At 52.6% G+C, this 23934-nt stretch overlaps 1 protein-coding gene and 1 pseudogene across 2 annotated transcripts in view; one reads left to right on the forward strand and one right to left on the reverse strand.

Annotated features, from left to right (window-relative positions):
• The window catches only part of CMIP (c-Maf inducing protein), a 266184-nt gene that overhangs the window by 27471 nt on the left and 214779 nt on the right, over positions 1-23934 (forward strand). The window lies entirely within an intron of this gene.
• Positions 1416-4268, reverse strand: LOC134757443 (peptidyl-prolyl cis-trans isomerase A-like; annotated as a pseudogene).

Raw genomic sequence — 23934 nt, forward strand, 5'->3', positions numbered from 1 at the left:
GAGATTAGCAGCAGTGTTTATGACCTGGAATTGTGGTCAGGATTCCATGAGATGATGTATGAACCAACTTGAGAGCAAGGCTCAGAACACCAGAAGTGCTTCATGAAGATGAGCTGTTCGTATTTCCAGTGTTCTTCATGGTGGCTCATCCGGCCGCCCGTTCTGGTATCCTGTGGGTGGCGTGCCCCATGCGTGGAGGAGTGGCCCATCTCCCCAGGGGTCCCCTGGGTCTTGTAGGCAGTGAACACAGCCACTCACTTGACACCATTGAGTGTCAGCTACATGCCATGCCCTGTCCTAGGGTGCCCCAACATGGGCCCTGCTCTCAGGAACCTGAGCATTCGCTGGGGGTGGCACCCGCAAATATGTCAGTCAATCACCAGAGCCCCTTCAGAGGTGGCAGGTGCTGGGACAGTAGAGGGGCAGGGTGAAGGGGTGGAGAGATGGGAGGCCCCTCAGGAGGTGGCCTGGAGGCAGGAGCCGGTCCTGTGCAGATGTGGAGAGGCCGTTGGGATGGTGAGTGCAGAGGCCCTGGGGTGGCTGAGGTGCACAGTGGGGTGCGGAGGCTGGAGGGACATCCAGGGGCCCATCGTGGCATCTGTGGTGATCTGCAGCCTGCGCCCAGTACTTTGTCCTGTTCCTTTCGGGGCTTGGCCACACCGCAGCTGCCCAGTGAGTGTCTGAGGGGCTGGTCTGTTTAACTGCTTGCCCTGAAGGTGCGAGGACAGCCTGTTCGCCTTGCATCCAGTGGGCCAAGGTTACATAGATCCCATCTCCTCTGCATACCCTCAGCATCCTGATCTATAAAATGGGAGTGAATATAGCACCTTCAGCCACACCACCAGCCTGCCTGCGGCCCCTGCCTCCTGCCCAGCCTCCTCTGAGGTCAGTGCCTTCAGCTCCCACTGCGCTGGTGGCCACCGCCTGCAAGTGCTTATGTCGGGCCTCTGTCTCTGCAGGACGACGTGAACAGGCTGCGGCTGTCACGTGTCTTCCTTCGTGTTTGCCGTGGGGGGGCATATAATTGCCTTCCTCATGAGGGAATGACACAAAAAGGGCAGGGGGTGTCAGCAGGGGCCGCTCTGTAATTTCCATGTCTGGGACGGATTTCAGGACTGAGCTGTTTTCCTCTTTGACCCGGCAGAGGCTGTTGCCCAAGTCAACAGTGGTGCGTTTTTGAATTTGTCTTTGTTGGTTTTCTTTTTCCCTTTCTTCTTCTTTTTAAAGTAGGTCTTTTTTTTTTTTTTTCCATCCTATGAAATAAAACTGGAGACTTGGATGTAGTGGGTAAGAATTAGCAGTTCCTGTCCTTTTGGTGTGGGAGTTGGGCGGGGGTTGACTTAAATATTTATTTCCCATTAAGGGATTCATGGGCTTGGACGCTTGTGTTGGAATGGGGTGATCTCAAATCTCGCTCATGATTTTCGACCCCTGTAGGACTTGGGCCTGCCTTTGGGGGACACAGGGACGCATCGAGCAGAGGCTGCAAGCGGATGACCCATGGGCCAAGTCAAGTCTGCTGACGTGTTTTACTTGGCCCACACAGTGTTTTTTTTTTTTTTTTTTCTTAAAGCTTCAATAAGTTGTCTGCCTTTAAAGTTGGGAGCATTCCCCTAAAAAATTCCGGATATCCATTTTCTAATAATAACAACGGAAGCAAACATTTCTGTGTGACTTACCACAGGCCTGGCTCAGCTCTAGACGACTCCCATCCCTTTGCTCCTGGGATGCCTAGACAGTTCCGAGGTGCTGCTTCCTGTGATCATCCCCATTCTACAGCTAAAGAAGCAGAGGCAGGCCTTTAACCGGGCACTCCTGGCTGTGCCCATGTTCCTGTGTGGCCACCCCTTCAGGCCGGGCACGGCCTCTCCACTCCCCCAGCCTCCTAGCCCACTGTACTCAGGTTCCCCCCGCTCAGAGCTTGGGGGCGTGGACTTTGTACCCCCCAGGCTTGGAGAGGGCAGGGTGACTGTGGGAGTCCAGCTGCTGCTCCTTAAGTTGAGTCGTCTGTCACTGACTTACCCTCCCTCCCTCTCTCCCTACTGTCTCCATCCTTCTCTTTCCCCCTTCTTTCTCCTGCACCCTCTTTTTCCATTCCTCCCTTCCCCCTTCCTTTCTCCACTCTGTCTTTCCTTCTCTCCCTTCCTCCCATGCATCTGGTGCTTACCGGGGGCCACCGGGTAGGCAGGTCGCACACGACTTCTGCTTCATGTGAGGGGTTCATGGTGGCTTCTCCCTACCTTCAGACCACACCTCTGGTGGGAGGTGCTGCGTGAGGATCCCAGGGGTGAACTGAGTCAGGTCAGAGGAGCAGGGAGCCCCAGCCCCTGGTGTCTTCTTACTGTGTGGTCTCTTCCGTGTCACCGCACTTCTGTGGAAGGGGAATGATGGGGGAAGTGGAGGAACCATTGTCCGCCTTCGGAGGGGCCTCAGTGTTGGCTGTGCTCATGGCGCCCTCCTCCTGGGGCTCCCTCTCCTCTGGTCCTGCCTCTCCTGCACGCCCTTCCTGCCTCCTTGGTGCCAGGGGAGCCAGCCCAGGACAGTCTCTGTGCCCAGGCCCTGCCAGCCTGGCTGCCCTGCCTCCAGCCATGGGGGGCGGGAGGGGAGGGAGTCAACCAGTGCTTGTCTTTGCAGAACTGCTGGTGGACTGAATGTGGTTCTGGGGGTGGCCAGGCCTGAGGGTAACTCATTTTGGAAGGTTTGGGATGTCACTTCACTTAAGGAGGCTTCAGCAACATGGAGTTTAAGTGGCCCTCTTCACCGTGGCCTTGTGGCTTCATGAATGGAGCTGCTGTGGTCAGCATGGCTGGCCCTCTGGAGAGGAGGGTGGGCCATGAGGAGAAGATGCTGTGTCTGGAGGCCTTAACCCTTTCCTCCCTTCTCTCCCTCCCTCCCTCCTGTCTCTTTCTCTCTCTGTCTCTTTCTCTCTAGGTGCATAAAAAAAATTGCTTTCAGATAAAGTTGACATGCAATAAACTGCATATTCTCCCTTTGCTTTTAAAATGATGATCTGTTTCAGCCATGCAAAGCAGGGTATAAAATAATATTTCAATGTAACCACTCAGCGGAAGAAATAAACCATTACAGTTGCAATACCTGATGTACCGTTCTCTGATTTCAAACCCTTCCTTTTCTCTGCCCTGACTTTGATGTTTATTCTTGTGCATATTTTTGTACTTGTACAACTACATACTCTTATAGAACACTCCATAATGTTTCCTAGAGTTTTTTTTTGTTATTATATAGCTTTTATTTCACAATCATAAACTTAACTCAACTCTGCAATCCAGCTAGGCATGGAAGGGAACAAAACATGGAACCCAAAGGAAACTGCAGTGAGAGCACAAAGATTCTAGGATACTGCGAGCAAATGGGGCAGAGGGGTGCTCTCCTGAGCTACAGAAGGAGCGGTCTGATGGTTAAGATAAAACACAAGTTGCTGGGTGTGGTGGCTCACTCCCGTAATCCCAGCACTTTGGGAGGTCGAGGCAGGTGGATCACGAGATCAGGAGATCAGGACCATCCTGGCTAACACGGTGAAACCCTGTCTCTACTAAAAATACAAACAAAATTAGCTGGGCGTGGTGGGGGGCGCCTGTAGTCTCAGCTACTCGGGGGGCTGAGGCAGGAGAATGGCATGAACCCGGGAGGCAGAGCTTGCAGTGAGCTGAGATTGCTCCACTGCGCTCTAGCCTGGGTGACAGAGTGAGACTCCTTCTCAAAAAAAGAAAAAAAAAAAGATAAAACATAAGTCAAACTTTGTTCAAGTTGTCCACAGTTAGCAATAGTGATCTTCTTGCTGGTCTTGCCATTCCTGGACCCAAAGCGCTCCATGGCCTCCACAGTCTTCATGCCTTCTTTCACCTTGCCGGAGACCACGTGCTTGCATTCAACCACTCAGTCTTGGCAGTGCGTGTGGAAAACTGGGAACCATTTGTGTTGGGTCCAGCATTTGCCATGGACAAGATGCCGGGACCTATATGCTTTAGGATGAAGTTCTCATCTTCACATTTCTCCCCATAGATGGACTTGCCACCAGTGCCATTACGGCGTGTGAAGTCACCACCCTGACACATAAACCCTGGAATGTTCCTGTGAAAGCAGGAACCCTTATAACCAACTCCTTTCTCTCCAGTGCTCAGAGCATGAAAGTTTTCTGCTGTCTTTGGAAACTTGTCTGCGAACAGCTCGAAGGAGATGTGGCCCAAGGGCTCGCCGTTGACAGCGATGTCGAAGAACACAGTGGGGTTGACCATGGCTGATAGAACAGGGTTCCCGATGGCGCCGGTGTCTGCAGAGCGGCCGTGTTTCCTAGATTGTAAAGTTTCATATAAATAGTATCATTACTTGGGCCTTCTTGTGCAACTTGCCTTTTTAGTTTGCTTACTTTCTGTATATGAGATTCATTGTATGAAGAAGCCGTGGCGTATTTATTTATGCATTCTGTTGATGGTCTTTTAGATTGCTTCTAGATTTTTGCTGCTATAAACAATGCCACAGTGAACATCTTCATAGATAATCTCCATTTACAGGAATCCAAGAGTTTCTCCCATTTCCTGTTTCTTCTCCCTCCCACCCCTTCTTTCCTTTTGTCCTTACTTCCCGACGTCAGCCAAGTTCAGCTTCTCAGCCTCCCTAAGGATCTTTAGGAGACGGTGAAGGTGAATGAAAAGACCCCAGCCCCAGCCTGGAGGTCAGGGCTCCTGGGTTTCAACCTCAACTTGGTGGGCCTCTTTGGGCTTCATCTATAGTAGGACCGTTTTTATCTGGTGGGGCTAATTCATGCCACGTTGAGCTGAGCACCTGGGCATATGGTTGATGCTTGAAAAACGGCAGCTGGTTGTGTCTGTCCTCTGATTTTGAAGATACACATCAGGCTTGGAAATGTTGGCCCTGAACTCTTTTTTTTTGAAATGGAATCTTGCTGTGTTGCCCAGGCTGGAGTGCAGTGGTGTGGTCTCGGCTCACTGCAACCTCAGCCTCCTGGGTTCAAGTAATTTCCTGTCCCAGCTTCCTGAGTAGCGGGGATTACAAGCTCACACCACCACACCCACGCCTGGCTAATTTTCATATTTTTAGTAGAGACAGGGTTTCACCATGTTGGCCAGGCTGGTCTCGAACTCCTGGCCTCAGTTGATCTGCCCGCCTTGGCCTCCCAAAGTGCTGGGATTACAGGCGTGAGCCACCGCGCCTAGCCTGAATTCTTAAGGCGTAGATACAGGGCATGGTATGGACTGTGCATCCAGGTCCCCTCCTTTCCCACTGAAGGCAGTGGCTGCCCTCCCTGTGTGAAGGCAGCTGGACTGTCGTCATCAGAACTCAGAACTCCTTGCTCCTGCATGTAAGACTCCGGGATCATATAATATTTAAAAATGCAGCAGCTTAAACACAGCAGAAGCTTGTTTGTTTTCTCTCATATAAAGGAAATCTAGGGTCTAAGTCATGTGAGGATTGCCGTGGCTGGTCTGTGGCTTTGAGGGCCTAGGGCCCCTCCATGTGGCTGCTCCTCTGTTCTTAGCACCTTGCCTCATGGGCCAAGAGAGGCTCAAGTTCCTGCCATTTTGCCTCCCTTCCAGTTAGTGGGAAATGGGATCTTACCATTTCGTTTGCATTCCAGTTAGCAGAAAGTGGGAGTGGCAGGGGAGTGGAAAAGGACTTCTGCCCTGTTAAGGAGACTTCTGCTTTCACCTTACTGGCCAGACCGTCATGTGGCATCCCCGGCTGCAAGAGCATCTGGGAAATGTAAGTGGGAGCCATGAATCCCACGCCACAGCAGGATTTTATTATTGAGAAGGGAGAGGAGGCCAGAATAGGGTGTTGGCATGGGCCACGCTAGCCATCTCTGCCACTGCCCTTCCCCCCCACCCCAGAAAGTATCCCAGGGCCAGTCTCCACTTCACTCTTGGGAAGGCGAAGGCTGGTCAGGGAGACACATTGCGTGGACATTCCCTCAAGCTTCCAGAACAGGCCATCCTTTGAAAGCCACTCACATGTAGCACAGTGGAAGGAAGCAAGGCTTTTACAGGGGCAGAGGGAGTGGTAAGGTATCAGCAAGCCGTAGAGTAGAACAGGGAGCCGACAGTTCTGCATGGCGCCAGCAGCTCCTGGGAAGGGGTTGTAGGGCAGAGATTTTGGCTTCCTGTATGGAGAGGAGCAGCCTGCCAGAGGAGACAGTTCTGCATGGCACCAGCTGCTCCTGGGAAGGGGTTGTAGGGCAGAGATTTTGGCTTCCTGTATGGAGAGGAGCAGCCTGCCGGAGAAGATAGTGAGCTCCCTGAGAAAGCAGGTGTGCAAGCAAAGGTCAGATGGACATGTGTCAGTCAGGGAGGCCACCGAATGCATTCTAGATCCAGAAAGCACATTCATGGAATTCCATTGAGGAATTACGGAAGGGATCTCATGCAGGGATGGTGATTGCACAGACCATGTGTGGTCCCCTCCACCCTCCAACCCTTGTTGGTCCTCCTGGTGCCCTGCAGAGCCGCAGCCACCCCAGAGCCTCCCGGTGGGAAGAAGTTGGCACCTGAGATAAACCCATTTGCTTTTCCCACATGAATTCAGTTCTCTTGTTCCTATAGGTGTGGACGTTGAGGGCCAGCCTGGAAGCGCCATATCCAGAGGCACTCAGGGAGGGGAGCAGGAGACCCAGGGCTCTGGGATTCAGGTCCCTCTGTCACACCCTGCCCTTCTTCTGGGTCTTTCTTCCCCACACCTCCCAGCCAGAAATTGCCTCCTGGAGCCAGCCCAGCCTCGTCTTGTTCATTGGAGCTCAGTTGGAGACCCGTCCTCACCTGAAGCAGGGTGAGAGGACAGCACCTGCCACCTTTAAGTCTGGGCTTTGCTGGACGCCTAGGAGAAGCCGGGCCCGCAGGCACTCGAGTGGGAAGTGAAAGTGCGCACCAGCTCTTTAGTTCTGCTATTGACCGGACAGGGTTTTTCCTGGGGGGAGGGGGAAGGAGCTGCTGTGTTTTCTTTGCTTAATCTGGCCTTGCCCCACAGAGAAAACACATGCGTAGCCTCCATCCTGTTTGTAAAGAGGGCGGTCAGCTACTCGAAGTTGCTCGCCTGGAAAAACTGGGAAGATGTCATCTCCTATGGCAAGGAGGTGGGGGCTACAGGCAGCTGAGGTGGGCAATGAATGTCTTGAGGGACTGTCAGCATGTGACCTTTTTTTAAATGATGATAAAATACACGTAACATAAAATGGGCCATTTTAACCATTTTTAAGTGTGCAGTTCATTGAGTACGTTCACATTGTTGCACAACCATCACCCCCATCCATCTCCAGAACTTTCTCATCTTCTCAAACTGAAACTGTCTCTATTAAATGTTAACTCCTAGTCCCCCTCCCCCAGCCCCTGGCAGCCACCATTCTCTCTTCATTTTCTATGACTTTGACTCCTTTAGGGACCACATATGAATGGGTTAATATAGGATTTGTCTTTTTCATGTCTGGGTTATTATTATTATTTTGCTTTTTTTGTTGAGGTGAGATTTACATAACATAAAATCAACCATTTTAAAGTGAAGAATTCAGTGATATTTAGCCACTACCACCTCTGTCTAGTTCCAAAACATCGTCACCCCAGAAGGAAATCCTGTACCCGTTAACAGTCACTCCTCTTTCCCCCTACCCCTGGCTCTTGAAAACCAACATATGACTTTAAATTTGATTTGCATTTGCATATATTAGGCCCTCTACAAATGTATGCTGAATGAATGAAAGAAAATCCTGGCCAGCTGAGAAATAATGATGAAAGCTTGGATTTCTTGAGTGCCTGCTTTGTGCCAGGTCCACATAAGCATGTGTGGTTCTCAGCCCTGGCCGCACAATGGGATCACCTGGGGATCTTCGTAACCCCCAAAACCCAGGCCCCACCCCAGAGACGCTGATGGCTTTGGTCTGGGGGAGGTCTGGGCCATAGCCTTTTCCGAGCGATTCTAACATGAGAGTGAGCGGTAGGCAGTATTTCCTTGGGTCATAGCAGTCCTTTGGGGTAGGTAATATTATCTCCATTTTATGGATAGGGAAACAGGTTATAGAGGTCAGGTAACTTACCCAAGCTCTCTCAGCTTCAAATCTCCATCTGAGGCCAGGCGTGGTGGCTCACGCCTGTAATCCCAGCACTTTGGGAGGCCGAGGTGGGCAGATCACCTGAGGTCAGGAGTTTGAGACCAGCCTGGCTAGTGTGGTGAAACCCCATCTCTACTAAAAATATAAAAATTAGCCAGGCGTGGTGACACACACCTGTAATCCTAGCTACTCAGGAGGCTGAGGCATGAGAATCGCTTGAACCCGAGAGGCAGAGGCTGCAGTGAGCCAAGATCGTGCCACTGCACTTCAGCCTGGGCGACAGAGCGAGACTGTATCAAAAAATAATAATAAAATCTCCATCTGAGTCCAAAGCCCTGACCCCTTCTGCTGCTCCTGCCTCCCTCTGTTGTTTTGCAGGTGATTTTGGAAGGGGCACCTGTTGCTACTTATGTGTTTGCTATGGGGTAAAATAATTAAAAACTATCTAATTGGGATTTATGGGGTGCCAACTGTATGCCAGGCACTGATTCACCTTCTCTCATTTTACCTTTACAGCCACCTTGTGCAAGGGGACTGTTATGATGACATCAGTTTCCCCAACATTGTTGGGAAAGGACGGGGGTGGTTTGCCTCACTCATCATGGAGGGAGTCTCCCCTTGGCCCTCCTGGTGGGGACCTCAGCTGAAGCAGAGTGGGAGAGAAGCCTGTGTGTGATGTCAGGGTGGGGTCCAAAGTTGAGGCTGAATGCAGTGTTTTTGCGGGGTGGCTTTGATATTGGTGAGAGCTGCTCTGCCCGGTTTGAACTAGTGGTGGGCCATTGAATGGAGCTGGAGAAGCCGTGCACACCTCAGGGCTTTGGCCCGGCTGTCTCCCTCAGCTGCACATGGTTTGTCCCTCCTATTTGCATTTGAGATTTTTGATGGCTACGGAACTCATCATTTATTCAACAAATATTGTTGAGACCTGATAGCTGGGCACCGTCTGGGGCTCTTAGGAATATGCGGTGATGAGACAGGCACAGTCTCCATTATCCTGATGGTCTGGCAGATGGTACGGATTGTAGTGTCACCCTCATCTGGGTGTGCCGGGCCCTGTCTCTGCATGAGCTCCCTCATTCCAGCCTCATGGCAGGTGTACAGGTGAGGGCCTTGAGCGACTGTGTGTAACAGATGAGGACAGGGCCGCTCAGGAAGGCTGAGAAGCTTTCCCAACGTTACACAGCTTGTGAGAAGCGGAGACTGAAATTGAATGTGAGCTGATGGCTTCAGAGCTTGACTAAGTAACACTGACAGATAATTATGAAAGAGGAAGTCCAGGGAGCATCTGCGTGGGATGGGGCCATGCCAGGGCCAGAGCGGCTCCCAGAGGGTGCTGTTTCAACTGAGGGCTTGGGGGGATGGGTACACTAGTTTCCTGTGGCTGCTATGACAAATGACCACAGGCTTTGTGGCTTAAAGCAACACAAAGTTATTATCTTACAGTTCTGGAGGTCAGAAGTCCACAGTGAGTCTCGTAGGGGCTAAAGTTGAGGTGTTGTCTTTCTGGAAGCCCAAGGGAAGGGTCTGTTGCCTTTTCCATTATCTAGAGGCTGCTCGCATTCCTTCCCTCGTGGCAGCATCACTCCAACCTCTGCTTCAGTCTTCACATCTCCTGGCTCTGGCCCTCCTGCCTCCCTCTTTTTTTTTTTTTTTTGAGAGGGAGTCTTGCTCTGTCACCCAGGCTGGAGTGCAGTGGCGCAATCTTGGCTCACTGCAACCTCTGCCTCCCGGGTTCAAGTGATTCTTGTGCCTCAGCCTCCTGAGTAGCTGGGATTATAGGTATGTGCCACCACACCTAGCTAATTTTTGTATTTTTAGTAGAGACAGCGTTTCACCATGTTGGCCAGGATGGTTTCGAACTACTGACCGCAAATGATCCACCCTCCTTGGCCTCCCAAAGTGCTGGGATTATAGGCATGAGCTACCGGGCCTGTCCCTGCCGCCTCTTATAAGGACCCTGTGGTTACACTGGGCCCACCAGATCATCCAGGGGCACCTTCCGTCTCAAGATCCTCAGCTTAAGCAACTCTAAGGGTCCCTTTGCCATGTCAGGCCACATAGTCACAGGTTGAAGGGAGTAGGATGATTAGGGCCATTATTGTGCCTATCATAGCAGGGGAGAGTGAGGCTGGTGGGCAGGGAGTCTAAGGCCTGGAGGTGAGTGGGTGCTTGGCTTTGGAGGGGTGCTGGGCGCCTAAGTACCTGGAGGAGGAGCTCCTGGAGGGGAGGGTGAGACAGCGGAGGGCCTTTTAAGTCATGGGGCAGACTGGGAGTTGGTCACCTGCTAAGTAGCTTCTGGAGAGAGGACCTCTGTTCCCACTTGAACCTGGTGGACATGCATGTCCGAGGAGGACGGTGTGTGTTGGGGAAGCCCCTGCCCCTCCCCCACCTAGGAGCTTCCCTTTCACAGTGACAGGAAGTGGGAGAGCTGGGAGCATAATGTGCTTTGGGCAGGAAATGCAGGCTGCATCTTCCCATTGCTGGAGAAGGTGACAAACCCGGGCTTCGGAGTCACTGGGGCTGGGTTTGAATCCAGACTCCACCACATCCTAAGCTGAGCCCGTTCCCAACTGTAAAATGGGGGTGAGATAGGGACTGACTCACAGGGTCAGCCCTGGGGTCAGCGAGGCAAGTCATGGGACACTGTTGGTGCACAGGCATGCCTGCTTGCTCGTCCGTTCAGCAGATGGCAGTGGCGCGTCCACTGTGCACCAGGCAGCATTGCAGGCACGGAGCAAAGCAGGCATCATCCTGGCCTACTTGGAGCCCCCATTCTACTGGAGGAGAGGAAAGTGAACACGGAAATATAGAATCTTGTCTGCTGCCACTAAGTGCTGTGGAGGAAACCATCAGACGAGGGAGGACAGAAGTATTGGTATGAATGGGGAGAGTGTGGTGTCTGTGTGTGGTGGCATTTGGAATAGGGTGACCAAAGAAAATCTGGATGAGAGGTGACACTTGAGCAGGTTTGGAAAAGGTAAGGGAGGAAGCTGTGCACGTGCAAAGGCCACGGGGCAGGGGCTAAAGGAGGTAAAGGAGCCATGCACAGCATGTGCAAAGGCCCTGGGGCAGCAATTTACCTGGTTTTTTCTAGGAATGCAAGGAGGTAAATGTGGATGGAGCAGAATGTGCCTTGAGGAGGGTGGCAGGAGGTGAGCTCTGTGAGTCACTAGTGGGGTCAGATGGTGTAGGGCCTTGTAAGAACTTTGGCCGTAACTCTGAGGGAGAGGAGAGAGCTGTGTCTGCTCTAATACATTCAGGAAAGTGGCAGCTCTGAAAACCGAAGTGCCTGCTGGCTTGCCTCTCTCCCTCCCGCAACCTCTTCCTCTTCCTCTTCCTCTCCCTCTCCCTCACCCTCCCCCAGCTGCCCACTGTTTTGTGGGGATTGATTGGGCCCATTGAGGCCTGCTGCCTGGAGTAGCAGCCTTGCCCACAGTCCAGTCTGGGGACCTTTCTCGGCCATCCCCTCCTCCGGCGATCCTCAAGTGTTGGTCACTTATGGCTTTTGCTATTTATATAGCACAGTGGTTTATAAACTCTGCTTCTAGAATTTCGCAACCCGTCCTGTAGCATGTTATCTGTCCAGGCAGGTAGTGGCGATCTTTATCCAAATCAAAGGACTGAAATTAAGGGGATGGAATTGTCTGCATTTTATGTTTTCCACCCAACATATTTTGTCATAAACTGGGAACTTGTATAAGGTGGCATCCAGTTTAGTTCAATCCTGTATGTAATCATTTCAAGCTTAATAAATTAGTTAATATTTGTTAAACACCTACTGTGTCTTGGTTTCTGCGAGATGTGAGATTCATTGGCGGACAAACCAGATAGCGTTTTTGCCAAGTCACCGAGATAGTTTCAGGTATCCTTGGCCATCATCTTTTTCCACCAACTCCAGGTCAGCTCAGGGGCCCACCAGGTGGAAGTCGCCCTTCCCTGGCGGACCTCGCCCGTTCCCATTCCTTCTGGCAAAGTCACATTTGGTGAAAAGGCCACAGCAGCTGGGTGGAGTTCCACTTGCCAGCCCGAGGAAGGGTTCTGGGAGGCACGGGAAGCCAAAACCGCCTGTGAAGGAGGCCTGGTGCAGCTCAGCAAGCCCTGGCTCTGGCCGAGGTTTGGGATATGTGGCTGCCATGGCAACCCGTCTCCCCGACGAAGGGTAGACGGGTTGGGCGCCGAACGAAGGGTGTTGCAGGTTGGGCTCCATTTTGACTCTAATGGAGAACGATCACCTGGCTGCAAAACCAACCTCCCCGTCCAGTACAAGCATCTCCTCTTCCCCCTTGGGCCACGAGGGTGGGGGACTTCAGGCAGGAGTGGGTTTTTGTAGTGGGGTCATTGGGTAATCATCTCCGGCTCTCTGCTGCAGTTGGTGCGCACAGACCCGGCTAGTTTAAGGCCATTGATGGGACTCCTGTAGACGCTAAGCGATGGAAACATTGTGCGCTTCCAATACTCGGTGTGCTCTGGATGGGGCTGGAAGATACCAGGTGGGCTTCTGAAACGAGTGTGGGGTTCACTCTACCTTTGATCTTTGCCTGCCCGGGTGTCCTCATTCATTTAACTCTTGGCTTCCTTATTCCTCTGTCCTTATCCCCTTCCTAGGAGTGGGCTCTGCTCAGATATACCCTCTTCCCTGCCTCTTTCCCTCCCTCCCCTCCTGCCTTCCTCCTCCTGCCCCTGAAAACCTCTTTTTTTTTTTTTCTGTCCAAGGCTTTCTTGGGCGAGTTTAGAGCAGCAGTTTCCAACTTGAGCTGCGCATTGGAATTACTTGAGGAGCTTAAAAAATGTCCTGATGCCTGACTCCACCCCCAGAGGTTGAGATTCATTTGCTGTGTGTGGGGCTCAGACGTCTTATTTTTTATTCCGACATCATTTGGTTGAATAGCTGTGGAGTATTCTGTTGCGTATGTATACTAGAATGTATTAAGCTACTTTCCTGTTGATGGACATTTAAGTTGTTCCTAAATTTTCCTACTATAATATGTTCTCCATCCATCTCCTTGTGAGCTCATATCTGTCAAGAAATACTGCAAACGACTTTGAAATGGGTGGAGAAAGATTCCTGGGTGTGTTGTCTAGCTCACTCATCCGAGCTATTTCTACCTTTCGTTTTCTTTGAGCTATTTTACAACTCTAATTGTGGAAAGCTGATAATACTGCAAGTGGTTCTGGTTCATGAAAATGCAAACCAGCTGTGCCTGTGGACTGGACTGCTGGACGTCCCAGCTTGTAGACACTCCCCAGGTGATTCTACAGTGTGGCCTGGGTGGAGAATTCCCATTCGGAAGACTGGAGGTAATTTCTTACCACAGCCCTTCTGATGTCCCTCCCGACTCAGTGGGAACTGATGGCCTATTTATTTAGCTCTATGTTTAGGCAGCCCGTGGAAATAACAGTAAGAGCAAACATTAACTGAGCAGTTATAATATGCCAGATCCTTTTTTGAGAATTTTAGGTGTTATTTAGTTATGTGAGTACAATTTTTCATAGACAGGGAACAACCTGATGAAATAGGTACTCTTATTCCCAAATGCAGAAGGGGAAGCTGAGGCGAAAGAGCTTGCTGGAGGTGGTATTGCTAATGAATGATAGAGCTGGGGTGGCACCACGTGGCCTGCTTGGACCACCATACTGTAGAGGTGGGAGTACCCAGCTCTCCCCTGGATTCTGCCACTTCCCCGAATGAGTCACTCAGGCGCTGTGAGTGTGTCATGGGACCGATGATCCTAAGCTTCCAGACCTACTGCGGAGGGTTGAGGGGTTGGGCGTGAGAGCCTGGCACCCGGCCTGACAGGCAGAGAGGGGCTTCCAAAGGCCACACGCAAGGCCATCACTCTGTTCTTGGCGTGTTAGTTTGCACGTTCATTGCCTGCTGGCCAGAACGAGCTGGTGTGTCAGACTCACGTGAACGGGCTTAGGGGAAGAAAGGGAGGCTTTTCCATCACAGCCAGGCTTTCTCAGAGATATTCAGGTTCCCAGGAAGTGGCTGTGAGATCTGGAGTTGATGGACTTAATTCAGAGACAAACATGCGCACTCTGTGTTCAGGGCCTTGCATCTGTTTCGTCCACTAGGCCTCAGAGCAGCCCTGGGAGGTAGATATGATCGTGCCCATCTGACAGATGTGGAAACCAAGGATCATCCATTTGTTCTTGGGTTTCTTTTCTAATTCACCTCATATGTCCTAGGCCCTGAGACGCAGTGGCAACTAGGAAATTGCACTTCGGGTCCTCGCTGGAGTTCATTCAGGAGGGGTGCCCAGGGCTGGGCCACTTTGCACTTGAGTGCACACAGTGACTCTCCAAGCAGACCGCCGAGTCCCTCCAGTCCTGCAGAGTTTCCGGGTGTCCTCAGCCACAGGAGGTGAGGCTGGAGTGGGCCGGCCCATTGCCCGGTCCCCAGAGAGAGCCAGACTCCCCAGGAACTAATTTCTTAAGAGACCTTGAAGGCTCTTAATTCCCTAAGCGAATCCAGCTGTGCCTGGTGGCCGGCACTGTTGCAGATGTCCTGGCCAAAGCCAGCTTGGTTTGGAAGCGCGGCCCCAACAGCCGCCAAGTCTGGAAATGAAGTAAATGAGTGAGTTGTTCTTGGCCATTTTCCCCTCATCTCAACCCAGCTCAAATCAAACTGGAGCTCTGACCTCAGGCATCGCACATTCCATACTCCCCGGCCTCCTGGGGTTCAAAGGCGCACGGCAGGCGATAACTGCACTGGGCGTTGAGCGCCGTGAGGGAAGCTTCTGGAGGGAGCGTGGGACTGGGGTGGGGGCAGCTGGCGCAGCTTCATTTCTCTGGACACCAGGCCTCGGAAAAACAGAAGGGGACGCCTGCTGGGCTGTGCTTGGCCTCTGGTCATGGGGGGCCCTGAGAACCAGAACAGGCCCTGCAGGGGTGAGGCTTCTAGTGAACCGGTGGGGGGGTATGGGGGCTACTTTGGGGTGCCCCCTCCCCACCCTCCCTTGCCTCCTGATCCTCACTGCTCTACCTGGGAGCCCCAGCGTGACTTCTTGAGAAATGGTGGCCTCTGCTAAGCAAGGCTGTCCCGGGCGGTCACGGCGAGCTGGCACCTGGATTCCTGAGGTCGTGGGGAACCCGCTTCAAACCTGGGTGGTCAGGGCCGAGTGGGGCTCTGACTGCTCCACTCCCGAGGCCCCAGACCAAACCACACAGCCCTTGAGGGTGAATCACTTTGAAGTGAGGGGTTCTGAGCCTGTGGCCTGCCAAGCGGGCCAGCTTGGCGGGAATGGGCAGGCTGGGCAGCATGGCCCGCGTGGCTTCCAGGCAGCTCCTCCTCTCCCAAGGCGAAGGAAGCCAGAGCCAGAGCGCAAGGCTCTGGGCTTTGTGGTCAGAGAGCGGCTGAGTTCAGATATCATTTCCTAGCTCTGTGACACTGGGCAAGTCACTTAACCACTCTGAGCCTCAGCTTGCTTTATCTGCAAACTGTGGCTTCCTTGCACCCCTCTCACAGGGTCTGTGTGAGGATTAAAGGAAAAAACCCATGCAAAGTGTTTGGTTGGTGCCTGGCACAGAGTAAAGGCTCAAGAGCTGTGGTGCCAGAGAGCAGCTTCAGGGGGCTTAGCCCAGCAGCATCTCAGAGCCATCCCCTATCAACAAACAAAAAGGATGTTCCGGCTCTGCAAACACGGTTGCTAGACAATCTTCGAATGCCTCTTCTTGCATGGAATGACTGCTCTCGGCTTCTGCTCTTTGCAACCTGGAGGTGCCATTGGGATGCCCTGGCAGCCTCGCATCTTACTTTAATTATTTTATTTTATTTTATTTTTATTTATTGTTGTTTTATTGTTTATTATTGTTGGCAAGACGCCATTTGCATAGTAAACTGAGAGTATTATTATTATTTTTTATTGCCTGCATGACCTTATAAAGATGAGTACATTGTTATTATTGTTATGGTTCTGATTAGCTCCGTGACCGTAGCACACCGAAGCTGAGAGAGTGTGACCGTAGGGGGTTAAGGGCTCAAATTCCAGAGCCAGTCTGCATGGGTTTTAAATTCCTCTTCCTCTACTTCCTCCACTTCCTAGTGGGTGACCTTGGGTCACCCGCTGAGAGTCTCTGTGCCTCAGTTTCCCTGTCTCTAAACTGGGCATAATAGTGTCTACCTCACTGGGTTGCAGGGAGGATTAAATGAGTAATACGTATGAGGTGCTTAGAACTGGGCCCGATGCACAGAGGGAGTGTGCTGTTAGCCATCATTGTAGTCATCCACCCATTCCACCTGCAAGTTTTGATTGTTGGCCTCCTCTGTGTCTGGTTCTCCCCGAAACAGTGGATATATGCGTCTCCTGGGACTGCTGTAAGGGTGACATGCCGGTTCCTTCCCCCATCCCCTCTCTGTGTGCCCCTTCTCCTTGGTGGCACTCCTGGGCAGTCATCAGCTTCCTTGCTTTACCCCAGCACCAGGGAGGCTCCTGTGACTTTCAGGAGAGCCTTGGGAGGGCACAGAACCTCTGTACTCCTCTTCGGGAACTCTCCCCCCAGCTCCTGGCTCTTCGCTGTTCTGCAGGCCCAGCGTGATCTGGAAGACGGGGAGAGAATAATCGCTGGCAGAGCGATGTAGTTGCCACTGTAGAATCAGATGTAAGCCACTATCATTGATGCTGGACTTTGCTTCCTGTCTCTGGCAGGCACTGGGAGAGATGGCCTTTCAGACCTTCCTGTGAGTTTCATTCATGCTTCATTCTTTCATTCATTTGTTTTTTGTCATTCAGTCTCTTCCCGTTCTTTCTGCTTTCATTCATTCTATTCGTTCATTCTTTTGTTATTCATTCATTTTTCAGTTTGATTGTCCGCTTTGTCCTGGCCATACTCTCAGGCACAGGAGATGCAGCCATGAAGGCCCAGCTGGTCCAAGGCCTTGGGGAGCTCACATCCCTAGCTGGTGGCATGAGGAAAGGCGGGCAAGGAGGGGTACAATGTGCCCATACAGATGCTGATGGCGCACTCAGAGGCTGACTTGAGGGGTGAGGGAGGGCTTCCTGGAGGAGGTGACTTCTATGTGCACAGGAGAGGAGGAGCTGGAGTTGGTGGGTGAAGAGGGGAGGTAGTGCTTGTTCCCCACAGAGGGGGATTTTACCTGCAGAGGCTCCAGGTCCTGAGGAAAGGAGTACCACAATACACTGGTACTTTTTTCTCCTCGGTAGTCAGAGCGTATTATTCAGGTACATCACTTGGGTGCAGGGGCTTGGGTGAGAGACCAGCAGGAGAGGTCTCCTTTGTGAGTCCCTCTTTCCAAAAGTGCTGCTGTACCCGGAGGTCTGGAAGACTTTACAAGTGTGTGACTTTGCAGAGTGCAGGAACCCAGCACACCCTGTCACCAAACAGACCCACGAGGCCACCATTCTCCCAGGACCCAGCCGTGGGATGGCCTTGGCTCCTGCTTTGGGTTTTATGGAGCCCCCCTCCCTTCTCTGTGAAACGGCACTGCCAAGGCTACTTCAGGGAGGGGGAGAGAGCTGATGTGTGATGTGTGCGTAGTGCCCAGCGAAGGGCCCTTCACTGCTGGGAGGTTTTGGCAAATGCCAACTCTGGCAGGAGGAGGCACAGGGGAAGGAGAGTCTCGGGAACTTCCCCAGCTCTCCAGTGCTAGGAATTTGACCTTTTCTAGGGGTTCAGAATCCAGTGATGTCCTGAAATCTGCAGTTTCTGCTGCAGAAAGAGTTTTTTGTGTGTTTCCGGCCACCAGGATTCTTGATATCTTCTCAGTACCAGCCTTTGGACTGGTGCTCTTTGGGTCCCTGGGGAGTGAGAGGGGAAGTGAGAGAGGGCAAGAGACCTGGGACACGCCTGCACGCCTGTGCCAGAGGCCTGCAGTGTCCCAAGGAGCCTGACATCCCTCAGGGACTGTAAGAGGTTACATGTAGCTAAAGGTTCCTGTTCCTCTCTGACAGAGTCATCACTACCAATTAGTAGTTAATTCATTCATTTTCTGTGCTCCTACTGTGTGCAAGGAATACAGCATCACAGTGAATGATGTTTCTGTTCTCGAGGTCAGGAGAGCCCAGTGCAGAGGCCTGATGCTATTGTAACAAACCAACATACAAATGCTTAGCATGGATCGGGCGTGGTGGCTCATGCCTGTAATCCCAGCACTTTGAGAGGCCAAGGTGGGCAGATTGCTTGAGCTCAGGAGTTCGAGACCAGCCTGGCCAACATGGTGAAACCCTGTCTCCACTAAAAATACAAAAATTAGCTGGGTGTGGCGGTGTGTGCCTGTAATCCCAGCTACTCAGGCGGCTGAGGCAGAATTGCTTGAACCCGAGAGGCGGAGGTTGCAGTGAGCCGGGATTACGCCATCGCGTTCTAGCCTGGGCGACAGAGGGAGACTGTCTCAAAAACGAAAAACCAAATGCCTAGCATGTCGGGGGGAATAAGGGCCCTGAAGAAGACAAGACCCGCACAGGGCAAAGGGAGCAGGTGTTTGTGGCGTGGCCAGTCGTCTACCAGGCTAACACTTGATGTGAAACTTGAAGGAGGGTGAAGGAGGGAGCCACCCTGGGGTGTCTGGGTAGAACATTCCAGACAAGGAGAGCAAATGCACAGGCCCCAAGGAGGACATGGTGGCATAGGGAGCACTTGAGATGGGGCAGGCATCGAACTGGGTGCAGAATACACACTTTCTCCTTTTATCCAGTGATCCTAAGAGGTTCCCCTGTGTAATTCCAGTTTTTCTCCTGGTTGTGTGGAGGCTCCAAGGGGTCCAGCCTGCACACAGTGGAGGGGTCGAGATTTGAACTGGTGACTGCTTGACTGCATAGCCTTGGCTCTCGTTGGGCTGCGCGGGCTGAGCTGAGAGACTGGGGTAGAGGTTTTGTGGTGGGTTCCTGTTCCTGACCCATGTGGGGTCTGGCCATTACCCTTGCAGGTATTATCCTCGTGAGGGCTCAGGAACGGTGTCACCCATCACAGGGCGACAGCTCCAGAGATGTCTAGGGGGCTGGAGTGCCGGTGTCTGGGGTTGACCTCACAAGAGCCTGGTGAGGACAGGGCTGAGCCAGCCCTTGCCTTTTGAGTCCCGTCTCTGTCACCGCATGGCTGTGTGAGACTCTGGGGAAGTCACACCCTTTCTGATTCCTCGTTTTCTTGGTAAAAACAGGGTTAGTAAAACTCCCTGCCCTGCTTCCTTACGGAGCTTTTGTGAGGCTCAGGGAAGATTATGTGTGGGAAAGTCCTCTGTCGGCTCCAAAGCCCTGGACACGAGAATTCTGATTTTCCTTTATTTAACTGCAAAAACAGTATCAGTGGAACATGGAAGATAATTTAAAAGAAGACGAAAAAAACCTCTTCATACAATTCACCCAAGTATGGAAATCCTACCCTACCCAAGTATACACCAGCTGAATGGGTTTGGATGTATTTTCAGATAAATTCCTCACTTGGCGAACTCTTGCCGCTTGACGTCCCCACCTCCAGAATCACGTGGATCTGGATCATTTGGCACCCTTCCCTGTCTGAACTCGGGAGCTGGATGGATTTGGCTACTTAGGATTGCTTGTATCGATTTTCCACTTATTCCTCTTGGTCTTGGCCCATCTGTACACATACTTTTATGTCATTACAGGCACAGTGAACATGCTGGTTTCTTTCCATTTTCTCCTCTACCGTCATCAGCGGAGATGATGTTTTACCTACCTAGTCTTTGCCGTGATGGAAGCTTTTTAGTGGCCACGTGATCATCTTTTGTGTCACACCATTTTTCATGAAACCATCTCCCTTTGGTTAGATACTAAGGCCGTTTCCTGCTTTTCTTCCTCAATAGAGTGTGCCACAGTGAATATCTGCGTGCCTGTAGCGTTTTTATCCTTTCCTTTTGATGATGAAAGATCATTTGGAAAAATTCCTAGGAGGGAGATTAGTTGGCCACAGGGGTATGAACATTTTGATGGCTTTGGATATCGATGAGGCTCTCTTGCTTTCCCGGAGAGTGGAGCCCATCTGTAATGCCATCCACAGGGTGCAAGTGTCCTTATTTTAACACTGCCATGTCCTCTCCGGGTGTCATTGTTTTTCATTTTTTTCTTAAATTAACTTCACGTGTTGAAAATGGTGGAGTGTTCAGTGTTCTTAGTCAACAGCTGGCTTCGAGACACGTGCCTGAGTGCCTTCAGCTCCTGGCTGAGTCCTCTGTCCCTCTGTCTGTGGCCGCTCAGCCATGAGCACCTCTGTTAGCGATGAAGATGAAAAGGTGTCCCTTCTGCCCAGGCTCTCCCTTCCTCCTCTGGCTGCAGATCAGGGAGGGGTTTCAGTGGCATCGCGGTGGCCGGGAGCGAGTGTGCTGGCCGGCTGGGCCTTGCTAGCAGGGCCGGGCCTTGCTGGCCAGGCCAGGCTATGCAGGCCCTCGAGAGGGCCTGGGGACAAAGGCGCCTTGGGAGGAGGAGGCAAAACAGGGGAGGGAAGGGAGGGCCCTGGAGAAAAAGGGGGGAAGAGAAACAAAGACAAAGGCTGGCAAAAATAGACCACGGAAACGGCAGGCAGCCGGGATAAGGAGGACAAGAGGCAGGATGTGGAAGAGGAGGGGAGGCGGAAGTTGTCGTGGGGGGTCGGGGAGAAATGGGGAGTAAAGGGAGAGTGGGTTACGGGGAGCTGTGTGGGGTGGGGGTACGTGGGAGAGAGAGACCCAGAAAGACAGACACACAGAGAGAAGGGAGCGGCCTAGGAGGAGGGCCCGTGAGCGAGAAGATGCAGATGCCCCTTTAGTAGGAGGGCATTGCTCCCTGCGCCCCTGGAAGGGGCTCTGGGCTGGAAAGGACCAGAATGCAGGGAGGAGCCACTGGCGGGGGTCACTGGAAGCTTGAGTCGGGGGAAGCTGCAGGTTGGAGCTGGGAGACCCGAGTTCCTGCCCCTCCAGGGTCTTGTACGTCCTCACAGAGGATCTAGGGCCGTGATCCTGGTCCCGGCACACAGACACTTCAGGGGTGATGGAGCCACCACACCGAATTCTCCTCTAGGGCCCTCCCCCAGCATCAGAGTGCAGTCTGAGGGCAGCAGTGGGAGCTGGACTGGGGCCATCTGTGCAAGGGGTTATTGTGCCCGGGTGCACAGGCCGGAGCTCTGGGGTCACTCACCCTCCGCGTTACCTGTCGTTACCTGTGGTTACCTGTTGTTACCTGTTGTCTGGACCATAAAATGCAGATGGGAATGTCGCCCACTTCCTCGAGTCTTTGTGAGGATTAAACGAAGTACGAAATATAAAGCACTTGGAGTGGGGCACGTAGTGTGTACCGTGTGACTCAAGGGGCTGTCCTCTTTATGGTGACGATGACAAGGGCATCAGGACAGCAGCCAGCGTGGCGCAAGCCACCCGGGCCCAGCCTTGTTGAATCTTCCGGCAGTGTGGCCAGTTAGGTCTGCTCGTTCCCACTCTCCGCATGGGAAAACTGAGCTTCACAGTTAATATAAGCACCAACAGTAATAACAATGGCAGCAACAAACTGCCGAGTATGAGGGCCTAACATACACGAAGCAACACGCACGTCGCAGAACCCACAGCTGAGGAGACCAGAGCTCAAAGGGGCGAGTCACCTGCTGGCTCACACAGCAGCCGGGACCGGGATTGCAGGTGACCCACGTGGCTTCAGGGCCCAGGCCTGCCCTGTGACTCACACGGCCTGTCACCCGCCGTTTCATGTTTCAGGCCTCGCCTGTACACTGGTGCTTGCTTCTCAGGAAGTCTTAGGGAAGATGACTTATTTATTAGCTGTTTTTTTAAAATCTCTTAATTAAAAAAACAACCAGCGTGAGTATGTGGAAATGTGATTCACCATGTGATCGGGGAGGTCAGAGAGTCCCTGGCTCAAAGGTAACACCCCCGTCCACCCGGATGAAGAATGTTCCGGAAGCTTCCCTCCAGGCACGGTCCTTGCCTGCTGAGCAGTCACCGGGGGAATCGGGGGCAGTTACCGGGGCCTCAGACCGTGGGAGCTGCCTCTTCCTGGGTCTCCAGCCGTGATTTCAGACTCGTCTTTCATCCTTCCCCTCTCGGTTGCCAGCCCAGTGCTGGAGGGACGCAGGGCAGAGCCCAGCCAGCTGCAGGTGTTTCCAGGCGTGTGCTGGGAACGGAGCAGATGCGGGACTGAAGCTTTCCCCAGAACTGGCCTTTATTGACACAGAGGGTGGGAAAGAAGGCACGTGGCTGTGCTGGGAGAGGGTGGGTCTCCTTATAGCCTGGACCTGGGAAGGGCCTTCTCTAGAGCTCTCCAGGGACGGCCAGACAGCTCCCCTTCCACCTTGGGGTGGAAGCGGAACAGGACACACTCCCCTCAGGAAGCACGGTATCAAAGAGGGTCAGGAGGAGCCCCCGGCGGCTCCCGTTCTGAGGAGGTACCTGTGGGCATGGGGGACCCCCGGGGCCGCCCCCCGATGCCTCCGCTGATGCTTAAGGTCACACAGCAGGACATGGTAGCTGGGTTCAAACTCAGGTCAGGCCAACTGCAAAGCCTGTGCTCTTTCGACTCCTGGATGAACACTGCCCAGGTGCCCCTGGGTAACTGATACCCTTGTCCCCAAACAACTCTGAATCTCTTTTCATCATGAATATTATTAATAACAATAAATAATAATAACTGCCATTTATCAAGAGCCCCTACATGCCAGGTGCTTTCTCATTCAGCCTGCCAAGGAAGCTTGTGAGTTGGGCACCAGTATCCCACTTTATAGATGGAGTCATTGAGGTACAGAGCAGCTGTGTAACTAGCCATGGATCATAGAGCTACTGTCGGAGATGGGACCCACACACACTTCTGATGACAAAACCTTACACTTGGGGACTGTAAGGCTTTGGGCACATTAGGTGACCTCTCTGAACTTCAGTTCTGTCTTCTGTAAAATGGACCTCATATGCTGTCTGTGGCATAGGTTTGCATATGTGAATTAATGACTGTGGAGTACCTGGCACTCAGTGTTAGCTCTCACCGTCATCATCATCATTACTGTAGCATAGGGTTTCTCAGTGGAACAGACACTGATGGTCAGAGTGGACCTCTCAGCCTGGGGGAAGCAGAGGATGAACCTTCTGGGGCGGGGCCCTGGGCAGGCAGGTTCAGTGATAAGCAGGAGCCAGGCGACCCACAGCCTTCTTGGATGGGCTGGGCATGCATGGCACAACCGTGTGAGAACAACAAACCAAGCCGGCCAGGCTGCCGCTCTGTTTCCTGCGAGGAGGGAAGTTACAGATCTCCGCCCTGGTGTCCGGGGAAGGATGGGACAGGCTGCTGAGGTACAGTCCCATGTGGCGAACGACTCTGTCCAGCTTGAGGTCTGTGCCTAAAACCTCGCCTGCTGCTGCTGGCCACAGGCCAGTGAAATTCACAGACCCACTTCTCAGAGGGTGGGCAGGTATGTCTGCTAATCTGAGAGACCCCAGGTCCCTTCTCTTTTTATGTTTATGGGAGGAATGGCTGAGACCCCAAAGCTGTGGGCTGCTGCTCTTTGGAGGACTTGAGACATTGTGAGAGCTGTCACCTCCTCCTGGAAGCCCCTGCCTGCTGTGGTCAGTCACGGCCACTCACTCTCCTGGGGCATCTGCTGGCCTCCCTCAATGACTTGGCTGTTGGCTGTCATTTTCTTTCCACCTCATTCCCCCAACTAGACAGGAAGCTGTCAGTCCTCAGCCTCCTTATCTGTAAAATGCAGTTTGCGAGATAATCCCCAGCTCCCCCAGCTCCGAGACTTGCAGGAGCAGAGAAAGAGGCCATGAAGCTGGCAGGGGCGCAAAGGAAGCAGGGCGTTGTTCCAGGGAAGGGAGAGCAAGTGAACCAGGGACCGAGGGTGGGGCTTTGAAGATGCTGTGAATCCAGGGTAGCAAGTGTAGTGGTGCCTTTGTTTTTTCATCTGTAGAATGG

Source organism: Gorilla gorilla, chromosome 18, assembly GCF_029281585.2.
Source record: "Gorilla gorilla gorilla isolate KB3781 chromosome 18, NHGRI_mGorGor1-v2.1_pri, whole genome shotgun sequence".
In the NCBI taxonomy this organism is placed as follows: domain Eukaryota; kingdom Metazoa; phylum Chordata; class Mammalia; order Primates; family Hominidae; genus Gorilla; species Gorilla gorilla.